Consider the following 15133-nt stretch of genomic DNA (forward strand, 5'->3'; position numbering starts at 1 on the left):
TTCATATGTTAATGACGTCCCTTGTTTTTGGGTTTTTTTTTTTTTTTTTGCTGCATGTGTCGATGTGTGCATGTGCATTTGTGTGTGCTGTTTGTTTCTCACTGTGTGTATTTTTTTCCTGTACTTCCTCCCCTCCTCCCAGTCTCTTTGTATCGCCAAACAAAAAGAGATGCAGAAAATTTGGATTCATACTTCCCCTTTTTGGAAGAAAAAAAAAAAAACAGATACACCCGTCCTATTTTCACTTCCTCTCGCCTGACAATTAAAGGGGAGGTTAGACGAGTGCCACAGTTGTTCCATTGCCGTGCCCCTGATTTCCACAAGAAGCCCCTTTAACAGCAGAGAAGGCGAGGCCCTATCTCTTCCCCAAGCAGCTTAATGCCTTATAAATCAATGATGACACAGATGGACTAGCGATAATCTATTTAGAATGCCTCACAGCAAATATTGTTGTGCGGATGATTAGACAGCCAGTTATTTTAACTCAGACCCCTAAACCCAATCTTCTGCTTCTCACAATGCTCCTCAGATTTGGAGAAGTATTTCTGGATTGGACTTTTTTTATCGTATTTGAAACAAATTTGAATAAAAGAGATGTGGTGCAAAATGATGGAAATGAAAAGTCAGGTTGTTGCAGGGTGGCTTCTGTCCCTCTGAATGTGCGTGTGTGTGTGTGTGTGTGTGTGTGTGTGTGTGTGTGTGTGTGTGTGTGTGTGTGTGTATATCCTGGGTGGGCATCTCCAGGAACAAAACAAGGTGCTGGTGTTGGTGCCAAGGCCGTAATGATAACGCCTGCTTCTTTAAAGAAGCTGGTATGGCAGAGTCGTATTTCCAGGGTATTTGTACGTGTGTGTCAGACAGTCTAGTGACACGAGGGGGGTTAATGGCAATCCAGGGTCTCTGCCCCTTTTCATGGTCGATGGGTCTCAATTTAGCATGCGAGGAGGCGGAGGAAGAAGAAGAGAAGAGGAGTAGGAGGAGGAGGAGGAGGAGGAGAAAAGAGCAGAGGAGGAGTGCTAAAATGAAGTGGAGGTTGTCAGACGTGGCAGCTGCTCGGAGGCCCTGATAAATATAAGCTCTTATTGATCGGTTGAAAATGAAAGATCCCCGAGTGGCGTGCAGTATTTAGCTTCTTGTCTGCCTCGCGTCAGCGGTGGCCTTGCCTTGGAGGGATAGATTTTCAGCTGTGCCTCCGGGCACTGCAACGCGCCAGATTTGATTTCATCTTTAACCTTTTTCGCCTGCGTTCCCTTGACCTCTGCAGCGTCGCTCGCTGAATTTGTTAGATTTTCATTTTGACATCGACCTCTCCCCCTCCTCATCCTCTCCACCCATCACTCTCTTCTTGCCGCACTCCCTGTCCATCCTCCTTGTCGCCGCCTCAGGTCCATATTTCATAATCACCACCTCCTCTAATCCTCCTCTGCCTCTGTTTCTCCCTCTAGGTGGCCGTTCCAGTGAGCAGTAGTCAGTCAGGAGTGACAGCGAGAGGCCACTTGATCCTAACAGACAGGTTGCACTCCAGTATGCTGTTGGTGTGTTAAGGTATGCTCACACACACTTTTCCCTTTATGTCTCATTTTCCACATACAGATGTTTGTTGTCTGTAGTCTGGTATAAGCCCCTGGAAGACGATGGAAATGTCAGCTGATTAGCCCCTGGTGAGAAGCTAATTTTGTCTGTTTTTCAACACCTAAATATGTGCGACATCCGCATGGAACTCAACGGAGAACTGCAGGAAAAGCAAAAGCTGCTTGTTTTGCTGGTTTTAGCAAGCACACTGTCCACGGTCAGCCTGCTGCAGAGGCTCGTTTTAGTCACCATGCTTGGGCCAAATACCAGTCCAAATATAAAAACCTTAAAACACTCGGGAAATCGAGTTTACATCATGAAAAAATGGGCATCTAAGTATAATTAAGTAATACTCCCCCCCCCCCCCCACAAAGTTTATTTAGTCTGTCAAGGACTCACAAATAGGTGTACTGAGCTCACGCACATGTTTTTTTTTTTCTCGCCTTCAAACCAGGAGGGTGGCGCTTGGTTTTTGCTGCAGTTAGAGAGTAGAGGAAGAAGACATGGATGACACCGGACGGTGCAATTGAGAGTTTCTGAACTGACGTTTTTGATTTGCCGTTAGCCGTCAGTTGCCATCAGCTTTGAGTGACACATACGTGGCTGGCTCTTTCTGCATTCTGGAGGGGATGAGAGGCGATGCAGGAAAGAGTAGCACACTACGTTCTGTGAGCTCCTGAAAGGCCAAATATACGTTGTGACGAATCACTATAACAGAGTCGGGATCCCGAGCGTCCGTATGTGGGAAGGGAGCTTGAGCCTGACGCAAAAAATATCTTTACACATTTGCTTTTTCACACTGTAGGTATAAAAGAACAAGAGACATACACACAAATGAATGCACACATCGTCTTACACACTCCCAACTGTTCGCCGTTCACTCACCATTTAGTCTTATCCCCAAAGGCACTCTGTCTTAAACCATACACACACACACACACACACACACACACACACAGTCACACAGCTACAGTACACTCCGCTATGTACGCAGACAGAACTTGTAACAATCTGGATTGTGATAATCTATGATAATCATCCGCCACATGCCACCTAAAAACACACATGGGTGGCATTCAACACCCACACTGGCACACTGCTTCAGTGCATCTCGCCTCCCTCCGCCGCTCTCTCCAATGTCACTACCTCCAGCGTCAATGTCACCACTCTGCGCCTTATTTTATGTATGAGAGGCTTGTAACACGCCACGCAGGGGTGAAAAAGGAGGGAATCTTGAGCAATTTATGTTTGGCATTAGTTTAATTGAATCCCACTCGTATATCAAAGTAAAAAAAAAAAAAAAGGGAGGGGGGGAAAAGTTGCAAGGTGTGGGTGATATAAAAGCGAGGTAGGGATCCATGAAAACTCAGATCTGTCCCTCCCTTATTCCTTATCTTCTTCTGAACAATGTCTCCCATCTCTTTTTTTATTCTCTCCCTCTCTTCCCTCCTTTAGCTAGATGGATGATAAATTCCCAGCCGGAGAGCCAGCAACAGCTGTTGGCAGACAGGGCTGATATGAGAATAGCAGCATAGGATGAGCAGGCATTAAAAATTAATATGCTATTTAGCCAAGGTGTATTTTAGGTATTTGACATTTTCATGTCCGGGACAGACTAAATTTATTCATAGTACAGAAAAAAATAAGAAATAAAAAAAAAGAAGAAGAGAGGAGTGGGTGGGAGGGGGTGAGGTGGAGAGAGAAAGGGGGGATGTAGGGAACACTAAGTGAAGGCCATTCGGGTTTTATGGTCACTCTGGTTCACCTTGCCTCCCACCACGGCGATGAGCACGGGGGAGGCTGACTACACCTTATATGTCTGCTTCACTCTAGAAGATGACAAGGCTGGCAGGAGCCATCACACGACACACAAGAGGAAACCGTTTCCCAGCCAAAAATTTAAAAAAAAAGAAAGAAAAGAAGCCTCCTCTCGTCTCCTCTCGTGGTGGGTCTGGCTCAAAGACGGCTGCATGAACGAGCAGAGCAATCGCCAGGAAAACAACCTAACACTGAACAGATGTTGATACAATACCTTGTTCTGATTGTAGTTTCTCTGCTTCCTGCACAAATCAGGACTTTGAGAACTCTAAAGAAAAAAACAACAACAACAACATCTTGGGAACATTGTCCAACGCTGATCATTTTTGGTGGTTCCTTAATTGTTCCTTCGCTGGAAGAGAGAAGTCAGGTCCACTCCTGTCTGTGTACAGCCTCTGTGTCACTTGGTGGTTGTTTATGGGTGAGAAACACGTCCATCCTTGGTTTCCCCGACGCACCAAAGCTTGGGGGGTGATGTCGGGCTGTGAAAGGCGGGAGAGTTCAGGAAGAAAGCGGTTTTGATCAGAGCTTGGATCAGGGACCCTAAACGTTGATCTTTTCTGTCTAAAGCCAACCAGACCCCAGCGATGCGCCGGTGGAGCAGGAACACATTTAAGTTCAAGTTCAAGTTAAAGGATCAGAAAAAACAATTCACGGTCATTTGAGGAACCAAAGTCCGGGATCTTGTGTCGACATTGAAGTGCAGGATTGGCGAGGCTCAGAACGTCAGAACCTGCAACTCGGAGAACAGCAGGTTGAGGACAAATGAAAGACAGAAGCTGTCACGCCTCCTGGTCTCAGACTCTCATTTATTCACGATGATCTGAAATTCTAAAGCCAACTGTTAAGACAGGCTTTGAGCAACTTTTCCTTCGGTTCTCTATCAAACAGCTGAATATCACTCGTCCAACACAACGATTTTGTTAATAGAATGATCCCAGACCCGTTCTAAAACCCTGGGATTAGGAAGGCGCTACTGCTAAGCTAATGTACTGCAGGCTAACACGAGACCTGTGGAGGTCCAGACAGCAGAGGTACCACGCTGAGCCTGGCTAGGACACTCTGCTCTCTCTTTATCACTCCATCCCTTGCTCTCTCTCCCCCTCCCTCCCGCCCTCCCTCCTTGGTGATTAATGGCTAATGCTGCTCTAGTACATCTCTATATCCCACCTCATCCCTCCCTCGCTAATCGTTGTGAAATCTTAGACATGGCCTGGACTTGGCCTCCTGGAGGAAAGAGAGGCTGGATGGGAGTGGGGGAGGTTGCCGACTCCACCTCCATTCCCATCCTCCACATCAGACTTTTTGCGCTCCATTTCCTGGCCTTCATGCACCTTTTTGAAAAACACCAATTCTTTTGCACTAAAAACTTGATGAGTTCACATCCAGCATTCACATCTCATTCATGGAGAAAGATGCAGGCTGGCTCTCTGTGGGTCGCTGAATCATAATCTCAAGCTACAGCGAAAACTTGTGATTTTAGACCCCGGCGGTGGTGCACAGTTTTACTTTTTTTTTTTTTTTTTTTACCCCCGATGATTGGACGTCACAAGCCCCTATGAAAAGAAACATTCGGAAGTGATTCAAACAAATTTGAGCTGGCACATAACCCTTTAACATGATCTACAATATCTGTAGGTTGGCCCGTTCAGGCAACACAAGTCAGTGACAGCAGTTGGTCTGGTCTGTCAGAGAGAGAGACGGCGATGCACAGGAGAGCACCGAGTGTCCTGCTTCAAGTCTCAAGTCTGATTGTGGCTTGATTCCCTCAGTAAAGTTTCTTAATTGACTTTCCAGTGCCATTGTTTCCATGATGCTGGTACAAAAATTTGAACAGATGTCGTCCCATCACCGCGTCATGCGGTGTTAAGAGGTGGTGGTAATTTATTTTTCGTGGTCATTCCTCGTGTTTCTAGGAGATTGGATTGTTTGAACGACAGCCTCTGTTTGGTCCACAAACTCCTACCTACCTGCGGGTGGCTGGAGGAGTTCCATAATAAATTCGACTTTATGAGCCAACTTTCAGCCAGTTTTCTCAAGAGGACCGCGGCGTACAGCTGAAAGCTCCTTAAAGTCCTGGAGGTGTAAATCGAGAAGATTATTTTGTCAAAGTGCCAAAGCCAAGAATGAATTTTCACACTTGTTTGAGTAAATTTGATATTCTTACGTCATGCTTAATTATGAGCTTGTGCTCAATATATCCAAGCATTCTTGCGGAGGCAAAATAGTGGAGTGAAAATAAAGCAGAGAGCCTTAAAAGCTGAGTTATGGCCAGCACAGAGAATGGCCTCTCACCAGCCAGCGTGCGACAATGTCACCCCGCTACCTTCCTATTTCCTCTGTTTGCACCTTTGCTTTGGCAGCTCTTTTCCTGTTGCGCCCTTCTTTTTTGCAGTTTGCACGTCTTTGTCTGCTAATTATCTTACTTCCTTGACTTCCACCCTCCCTCATGCCTCTTTCTTTCCATCTCCATTGCTCTACACTCGGCAGGAACTTCCCGTCGCTGCGCTACGCCGTATATATGCTGACTGTTATTACCTTGGGGAACGTTTAGCAGCTCTGTGTTTAACACCATAACCTCCGCTACGTTGGCAATGGAGAGAAAAACCTTGGAGGTGGAAACCAGAGATGTTAGGCTCGTGTTCGACAGATCACCGCGATAAAGACGACAAGAGAAGGAGCGCGGAGGAGAAAGAGCCAGAGAGCGGATGTGACAAGCCTGCTTTATTACAACCTATTGGATGATCAGTGATTCTTAAGAGGAGGGATAATTTCTTGCGATATCTCTCACTACAAAGTAAATACAAATCAAAGCCTCACTCGCTCCCAGGCTGAGGCGCTATATGAAAGAAACTGTCTTAACAACCTCCTTCATTTCTGCTCTTTTTCCTCCCATTGATTTCATGTAACTGTGTTAAGTGAAACTATTTGAGAGGCAGTGGATCCACTTGACTCTCTGTCGTGGTGATTGGCTCTGCACACGGCAGAATAAAGCTTTTACAGGACTAAACCCGTCTTTGGTTCCGCGTGCGTTTTTAACTACTCTTAATTACAGATTTTGTTTGAAATTCGTTCAACAATTAAAAGTTAAATAGAGATGCCAAGTTAATTTTTTTTTTTTTCCTTCGGCTGTTAATAAAGGCCAATGTGACTTTCAGTCTGCAGCCTCTCGGTAGATTACTGTCGCTCCCTATCATTCAGACGCCCCCCACCCCATCCCGATTAACATATTGTACACATCACCCCCCCCCCCCCCACACACACACACACACACACACACATGTCCCTCACTTTACCCAGCAACCCCCCACTTGTTTCCCGCTCGTTCCCCAGATCTCCTGACAGGGATCTTGCGGGAGCTGATGTGTGTGGAGAACCGGCGAAGGACTCAAATCCAGCAATGTCCACATGCACTGCTGTTAAATGAAGCCTGTTTATAATAATGCATAAAAATTCATAGATTTATTACCCACATAATTATGAGCCAGCGGGAGCGACGCGCGAGATGTCCAGACAACTATGGCAATGTTTCTAATAAACAACACCAGCTGTTTTTAGTGAGACATCGGGACGTTTTCAGCTGCCTTTTTTTTTTTTTTTTTTTTGGAGAAGGAAATGCTTGTTTTTAGCGAGACGTCAAGACACATCCAGCCTGATCGTGTAATTTAATTTTAGATGATCTTCCATGATCTTTCCCCAACCCTCGGCATTGGGGGGCAGAGGTGCTGGCGAGGAGGCTGAAGCCCCTGTGTTCAAGCATTTCCTGCTCGCGCTCGGATCACTCATGTCGTTTGACATTCATTGACGTTCGGCAGCCATAATTGCGTATGACTTTTGGTAAGATATCACACAAATGTCTCCTGAGAAAACGTGGCAGGGACTTCAGGGGGGTCGGATGCTCTGACTGGAGCTCACACACAGTCATGCATATCCGCTGAGGGGTTTCTCTCTGTGTCCCCTCGTCCTCCCAGGATATCAGCTTGTAATTGATATATGGCCTTGGCTGTCCCTCCCCACCTTGCCCCTGTATGTGTGTGTCAGGGCGACTTATCTAGATTTCACCCCTGATTTCTTCCCATTGCTCTCCTATGTGCTGGCTGACCCGTCACTTCCCCTCCTGGGACGGACGGAGGAGCAAAGTAAAAAAGATATTGAATAAATAAAAAAGGAGTGTAGCTAGGCTGTTCCGCGGGAGGCTCAATGCGCTGTCAAAGTGGCTTCCAGCATATAAGCAACAAGGAGCCCCCTCATATCCTCCGTCCTCCCCCCAGCACCCGCCGCTTCCCTCTCCTCCTTTGTGGCGTTGCTCACTCGCCCCGGCAAGCTTCCTGAATTAAACCGCCAGCTTCCTGTTCTTTTATATGCACGGCCACATCTGGGGCACCCGCTCGCAGGGCCCCGACGCTTAATAACAATCACCTTCCCTTTCACTCGGCCCTGATTGTTTCTAATTCGCCCTGACAGATAGTAGCTGACAAGCCGCCCGCGCCTCCCTCCCTGCATGACCCGAGCTCACTCAGCACACTTATAAGGCCTGTCATTTTTAATATTTGATTTTCACTTCGTAAAAAGTTATGTGTTTTAGAGCTGCCACAGCCGCCATCGCAGCCCCCCTCCTCCTCTATCGTATGATGAAATCAGTATTTAACTGAAACCGCGGCGAATGACCGCCTATCCCTCTCCTCCATCTCCCCTCTTGGCCCTTGTATTCCATCCTGTCTTTTAAAGTCTCCTGCTCCTGCTCTCCTGCTCCCTCTTTCATTAATTATCCTCCTTTCTTTCTCTCCTTCAGCCTTCATCATTTCCATGTCTCCTTTCTTTCTGTCTCTTCTGCTCAGTCTCTTAGTTTATGAAGACAAGGAAAGAGAGAGAGTGGAGCAGCGGGCTTGTGCGTAAACCCGTCTCTATCCCCCAGTGAGCCACCTCTACAGCCATAATCATCCAGACATATACAGTACAAAGCCACGTCCACATCCGTCCGTTAGACACGCAGCTTACTGGCTTCAAGTGTTATTTGCTTTCCATTGATTCCCATTAAAGGTATATGGAGCTATGTAAAATGCATATTAGGTTGGCGGATCATTAAATGAAAAGATGGATTCATCGACAGCTTGACGGATGACATTTTGCAGAGCGATCCATACAGCCCTTCAATAAAAACACAATTTGGAGCTTAAGACAAAGAAGACAAAGGGCATTTGAAATGGGGGAGGAGAGAAAGACCGAGATGAGAAGATGGATAGATACAGAAACAGTAAACCAAAGCCATCTTCACGTGAGCGTTAACCTCACATCGACTCAGACGCCGGCTCAGAGAACACGTGCCTTCCCCCCCATCATCGTGACTGATGTGCCGGTCCGGTGGCACTAATGGCGTCCAACACGAAAAGAAGAGCATCACAATGTCGGTTCTCGTCTTTTAAATATCGCCGTTCGGCCTTCGTCCTGCCAAATCAGAATAATCGGAGTAGAATTACGTCTCCCGATAATTTCAGCAATCACGACAGAGATGAACGGAACAAAAGACTAAAAAAAACAAGTTCATTCCAAATTGATTTTGCGACAGTGTCAAAACAAGAGCCTGTAAGTTGATCAAAACATGTACATTGACGATGCACGACGATGGTCCACGGACTACGATAGACAACATGGGGGATGGGGTTAAGACCAGGAAACACCAGACATCATGAAGGACACGTATTGATCCGAACCTAAAATGATTTCCCAGTCCACGTCAGCAGTTTGGTGCCTCAACTTGTATTTCAGGAAGCTTTTTCTTCCACACCTTGGCGAGAGGGCTGCAGGTGAAAAGGAGCTTCTAGGCGAACGCCGGCATTCTTGAACGTGTGTATTTCCATCTTCTTTATTCATTTGCGCTGTCCTTTCTAGAATAAACTAAACCTGAACTTCACCTCGTTTTTTAAATGTTTTCTTTAGCTAAAACTAACTGTCTCTGCAGTTTATGTTCAGATTATTCACCGTACGACTCGTCCTCACCCTGAATCCACTCTGAGATCACGAGGTCCAGACGGAACTTTAGTCCGGCCACGTGAAGTCGACGGAAACAAAGACTCAGCTCTGCGGCTCGGCGTGGAGGCTTCAACGCACCCGTTAGTATTTGGGGACCTGGCCGGATGATTCCTGCTGCCGTTGTTCTAGTGGGAACGTTCTCCTGGCTCACACCAATATTTCTGTGTTCTTGTTTGGAACATAAAGTAAAACCCTTCTGAAGTCAAACCTCGCGCAGTAACAGAACAAGGAAAGCCGTATACAATCATATCACCAGAACAGCCACCAACTCTCCAAACACTTATTTTCTGTGGTTGAGTCAGCCTCACGCACCCAAACATTGTTGAACAAACACCCCCCCCCCCCCCACACACACACACACACACACACACCCCACCTCACCCGCATCCTTCGCCAAGACATACTTCCATTTCGGGACACCGAGGTGCCCGGGGCGCACCCACTGCCATTCTCCGCCTTTACCCGACGACAAAAACACAACTAATTGGAGTACCACTGCATGTTTTCACTAAAGGCACTATTTAATTACATTTGAGCTGGGAATGAGTATTTTGGGAATGTCTGTATGTTCATTCAAACAAATGGAGCGAATGAAAAGCAATATTTGTTTTGCCTTGATTAACAAATGGGCAGGGTAATTTGTTAAGGAGAGAAAGAATAAGGGCAGAGACGGCAAAATCACAGTTTAACCCCCAGCTCTCCAGCGGTGGACCACTCACAGTTCTCCCTCCTCCCTAAACGAACTGAACCCCCCCCCCCCCCCCCCATCCGAAACATTAATGAACTTTTGCTCCTGGCTTTTAACTCTGACCTCCCTCCCCAGCTCTCTCCTCTGTAGTTCTGCCCTTTAGTTGCGTCTCTCCCCTCCTCCCTGATCCCCAGCCCCCTGTCCTGTGGTCCTCTTCTTCATAAATCCTTTATTAATAACTCGGTGAATAATGTAAAGAGTATTGTTTTCTCCAAGGTTGTATTAATAAACATGAATGAATTTATTTGTCTTCACCAAAGCATGATTAATGCACATTAATGTCTGGATATTGCTCACTCTGCCCTGCACCGCCAAGCGCATCCACATCCCGCCCAACCCCACGCCTTCTTCCCCACCAAAAAAAAGGGAAAAAAACAGACCTATCAACATTAAATATTTATGGCATAATATTAATGGTTTTGTAAAGAAAATAACAAGTTATTAATCCTCTGATTAACAACTGATTAACCTTTTTTATTAAACACGTGATCCGTGCACCATCGACTCAGGATATGTCGACTGACTGAGCTGCAGAATAATTATTTTTGTGTCTTTTCTAATTGCAAAAATCGCATGGCTGAACTATATGTGTGTGTGTGTGTGTGTGTGTGTGTGTGTGTGAGAGAGTGTGTTTTCTTTTGCCTTGAGACATGCACAGACACACCGCTCGCACTTCTTCAAAAATTATGAGATGTATCCAAGATGACGATGAAGGATAAAGGAAACACATAACGGGCAAAAATTCTCAAACAGTGAAGGGGAACAAGAGCAGTGACTAAATTTAGCAGCAGATCTTTTTAAAACAATGGGGTTTAATTCACATATCCGTTTATTCTGCAGTCGCAGGCATGGGATGGGAAAGTGGAGTGAAAACACTGGTGAAGGACAAAACATTCTCTGCCACGGCTCATCTCGGCGCTATTGTCTGTGTATTTTTAGTTCTTGTCAACTGAAAGACAATTATGTTATGTTTTCTGACACGCTGGCACTGACTTCAGATTGGAGAAGACTGAATTAGACACAATAAGAATCTCCAAATCCACCCAGTGTTTTTATTTTTTTATTTTTTTACTATTGTTCAAGAAATGGTTCAGTGTTTGTTCATTTGGAAGTACTGAAAGTACAATGCAGATCAAAATAATCTATTAGAATTTTACGAGGGGAAAGAACAATGTTCTATTGGGATTCAGATGAGACGGCGTCATGCCCTGTCATTAGTCCGTGGCAGGGAGAACAGTATCAAATTAAAAATTATACGGAAAAATACAATTAATAATAGATATTAGATTAAAGCACTGATTAGTAAAATGTACTTGTTTACAGGTCACATCAATCCTTCTTTTTTTATGTTTTTTTTTTTTTTTTTTTTTTTTTACAGTTTTGGTTCAAGACTTAAGCGCCCCTATAAGAAGAAGTCTCATAACTTCATGTCCCAGACACACAAGCGTGGCGCTGCGCCGCAGCTTGTAGCCATGTCGAAAATCTACATCTCCCTTGTGAAGAGCCTTTAAAATGTTTTCATTTTAAGATTAAAGAAATATGTAAAAGTTAATAAGCAGCCACGAAGCTGCTCCCAGTCTGATCCCGTGTGCACCCTGGAATGTGTGCTTATGTTTTCTCATGAAATATTTAAATGATTTCTTCCAAAAACTTCTGTGCCACAACGCCTATGCCAATTTTGTTTTTTTTTTGTTTTTTGTTTTTACATTCGTGGCGGTGCTTTTATTTTAAAACCAAACAGTTGACTAAAGCATGTTTCTCAACACTCCCACGTTAGCGACAGCTAGCCACTCGAAACCAGAGTGCCTGCCTGCCTGCACGCCGCTGCGTCTTCTCCTGCAATGAGAACCCAAAAAACCTGGTTCTTCTTCTTTGAGTGGAAAATGCAGTGTTTTACAATAGCTTTGATGGTGTAGTCGTTAAGCTCTGGTGACACAAAAACCACACGGTTCGGGGGGGGGGGGGGAGATTAACAATGGTTTGTTGGTTTTGTCACAAGAATAATGGCTGAAAACGTCCCGTTTGTCTCACTTAAAACTCTCCGAAATGTCCCAGAGTGGCTGCACATTTCCCAGCGTCTCACTCCTTCCTCCTCCTGCCTCAGTTCCACAGGTTATCCTACAAATGATACTGACTGACTGTTTGTAGGAGTAACCACACATTCATCATGAGAACAGGCTGGCTTGTGATCGTACATCCCCCCTCGCAGTCGCCCTCTCCTCTCCTCCTGCTGCTCCAACCATCAGCACCTTTATTGACCCTCGCGGAGGTGACTCTCGTTTTCTCTGATTAATTATCTAAAAAAATAAAAACTAGACCAAACACAATCTATACGTCCCTCCACCCCCCCCCCACCCTTTTTCTTTTTTGTTCTCTTTTCAAACTTTAAACCCACCATGCTGGGAATCCAATCAGTACAAAGAAAACAACAAAAAACTTGCTTTTTGTGCAGTTTGTCCTAATTTTATCCCGGTCAAAAAAAACTCTATTGTATTGTTATGTTGCCCTGAATGCTGATCCTATTTAGGTTCACCCTTATTTTGCTCCCCTGGTACTCCCCCCTAATCATCACATGTATTCCCCCCGGCCCTCCCTCCTGTGCTCGCGTTCCTTTTTTCTCTCCGATTTCCTCTTTTTTTTTTGGAAGATATCATTTTTTATGCTATCATCAAAATGAATTAGTCTGATCCCAAAATATGCAGAAGGACATATGGTTTGGCCCAGTTTCTGAGAAGTGCCGGGTTCAGATTTTGGTCATTCTGTAAAACTGGTGTGTGTGTGTGTGTGTGTGTGTGTGTGTGTTAATTTACAAGTTGGAATTTCAAGGCCTTTTGGGAGTTAGTGCGTATTTATAGTGCGTTCACACAGAGGTGGACTTCTCAGTAATTAAGAGAGCAGCAAAGGTGGTTAATTCTACTTTTCTGATCATTGTTTTAATCTCCTGCCCCTCTGTTCTTGAAACAGACACACACACACACACACACACACACACACACACACACACACACACACACACACACACACAGCGCGGCAGGTACATGAGCTTTAAGCCTCTTATTACTCCTCGCGCTCCATGCAGCGCAGACACAACACTGTGTCAGGAAGAGGTTTAGACATGGTGTGGGCCTTCCTTAATTACTGAGGGATTGCTAAGCAGATACGACTGTACTTTCACTACAGTAGGTGCTGGGTCAGGGGCGGCCTACGGGATTAGCTGCACACACTCACTGCAGCCCAAAAAAAAAAAAAAATTGTTTTAGAAGAAGTTTAAGAGCTTCAGGAGAGAACAATTAACGTGGTCGCAGTTTGAAGACGTTGTGTGAAATCAGTGTCATTCGGAAGAGCATGATTGTGTTTTTTTTCCCGAAAGTAGTTCCACCATGAAAATGTACATTCAGGCATTTACGTTATTTGTCTAAATTATAATTGCCACATTGCCTCGATCAGGTCTCACAAGGAAAAGAGACGTCGATCTCAACTTCCTGGTTAAATAAAGGTAAAAATGAAAGTGTCAGTCTAAAGTGATGCAGAACAGGAGGAACCATCTGTCGTCAGGTAGAAATACCGTGTCATCATTGAATAAGGAAGACAAGCGTTTGTTTCAATTTTTTTTTTGTCAAGACCAATTTTAAAATGAACAACCATAGACTTCAATGTCACATAACCTTAAGAGTATCACCTTAAATTCCAGCTGGTCAGGTTTAGGCTTTCTTTGTTTCTTTGTTTCCCCACCTTGATGCGTATGCTGTTCGGATGGAGTATTAACAGGAAGAGCTGGAGGCGGCTCGTCTAAATTTGCTCACAAAGGTGGTGGAACACTAAAGCAAACTAAGAATTATACTTTTTATCAACTCCTTGAAGGCCCTGCTGAGATTTTATGCTGAGGAGAGTGAGATGGATGTAAGGATGTAGCTCACAGGCCTTAAAATGTGAGAGGTGTAGCATCATATTCTCACCCCCCGATGCGAGCACTGGAGGCGATGCTACGCGTCAGCTTTCACTCCAAAAAAAAAAAAAGAAATAGTGGTGCTCGTCCATCCAGTTAAGTCACTCAACTTGGACAATTTATGTAGAAGAGCACTGAAGCTGCTCTGGTGGTGTGACTTGTCACCACTTCATGCAGTACTTTTGTAATCTATCCATACAAACATTGCCCGTATTCCCAAGATGATACCCAGACCCATGTACCACATAAATCCAAGTCTGTCTTGTTCCTCGAGAGACACTCGAGTCACACCTCCTCTTCTAGAAAGTGGAGGAAAAGATGGTAAATGTTGCCTCTCCTCCGAACACAGTGGTGAGTCTGTCGCTCTGCTGTGCACACATAAGATTTGTCACTGAACAAATAGAGACACGTCGAGCGCAGTCAAAACACTCCAAACTGCTGCTAGTTTCGTGGGAGGAAGTCATTTTCGCCTCCTTGTTGCCAGCGTGAGTTTGGACGTACCGTCACAGGAGTTTCAGTGACAGCCCCCTGAAAGCTGCTTTGTTTGCCTAAGTCGTCTCCATTCCCTTTAATGAGCCATTATGGTTATGTTTTGTTTCAGTCGTGTTTGTTGGTTGGCTGAGTTTCTGAGACGGCAAGACAGGGGAGAGATGGGTGGTTGGGGTGGGGGGGACCTCCTTACAGCGCTTCAGGAGGGAGCAGCGATCAGTGGGAGGCAAAGTTGTGTGTGGAAGTGACAGAGGAACTTTGGAGCCATATGTTTGATGTCACAGTTTGTGCACCACCAGAAAAAGACTTCACTAAAATCTATATTTTGCGCGCAACAAATCTGAAAGGTGAACTTCTCTTAGCCAGATGTGCAGCGTTAGAACCTGGTGAGAGTTACAAGTGACAGACGTTTTATCCTTGAATAGGATGATTGGTTCTCGGATATCATGGCGGACATTAGTGTAGCGGTTTGTGGAGGGAGGTTAACGGTAGTTGCCGCCGGCGCCCTTCAGTTTTACTTCTATAGCGCC

At 45.2% G+C, this 15133-nt stretch overlaps 1 protein-coding gene across 6 annotated transcripts in view; it reads left to right on the forward strand.

The window, feature by feature from the left end:
• The window catches only part of znf536 (zinc finger protein 536), a 248000-nt gene that overhangs the window by 85997 nt on the left and 146870 nt on the right, over positions 1 to 15133 (forward strand). For all 6 annotated transcript variants that reach the window (XM_086190368.1, XM_086190411.1, XM_086190387.1 and 3 more), the window contains one exon: positions 1446 to 1545. The gene's annotated coding sequence lies outside the window, so the exon portion shown is untranslated. The remainder of the gene's footprint in view (positions 1 to 1445; positions 1546 to 15133) is intronic.

Source organism: Aulostomus chinensis, chromosome 2 (genome assembly GCF_037954235.1).
Source record: "Aulostomus chinensis isolate RoL2024-O1b breed Wild chromosome 2, RoL_Achi_v1.0, whole genome shotgun sequence".
In the NCBI taxonomy this organism is placed as follows: Eukaryota; Metazoa; Chordata; class Actinopteri; order Syngnathiformes; family Aulostomidae; genus Aulostomus; species Aulostomus chinensis.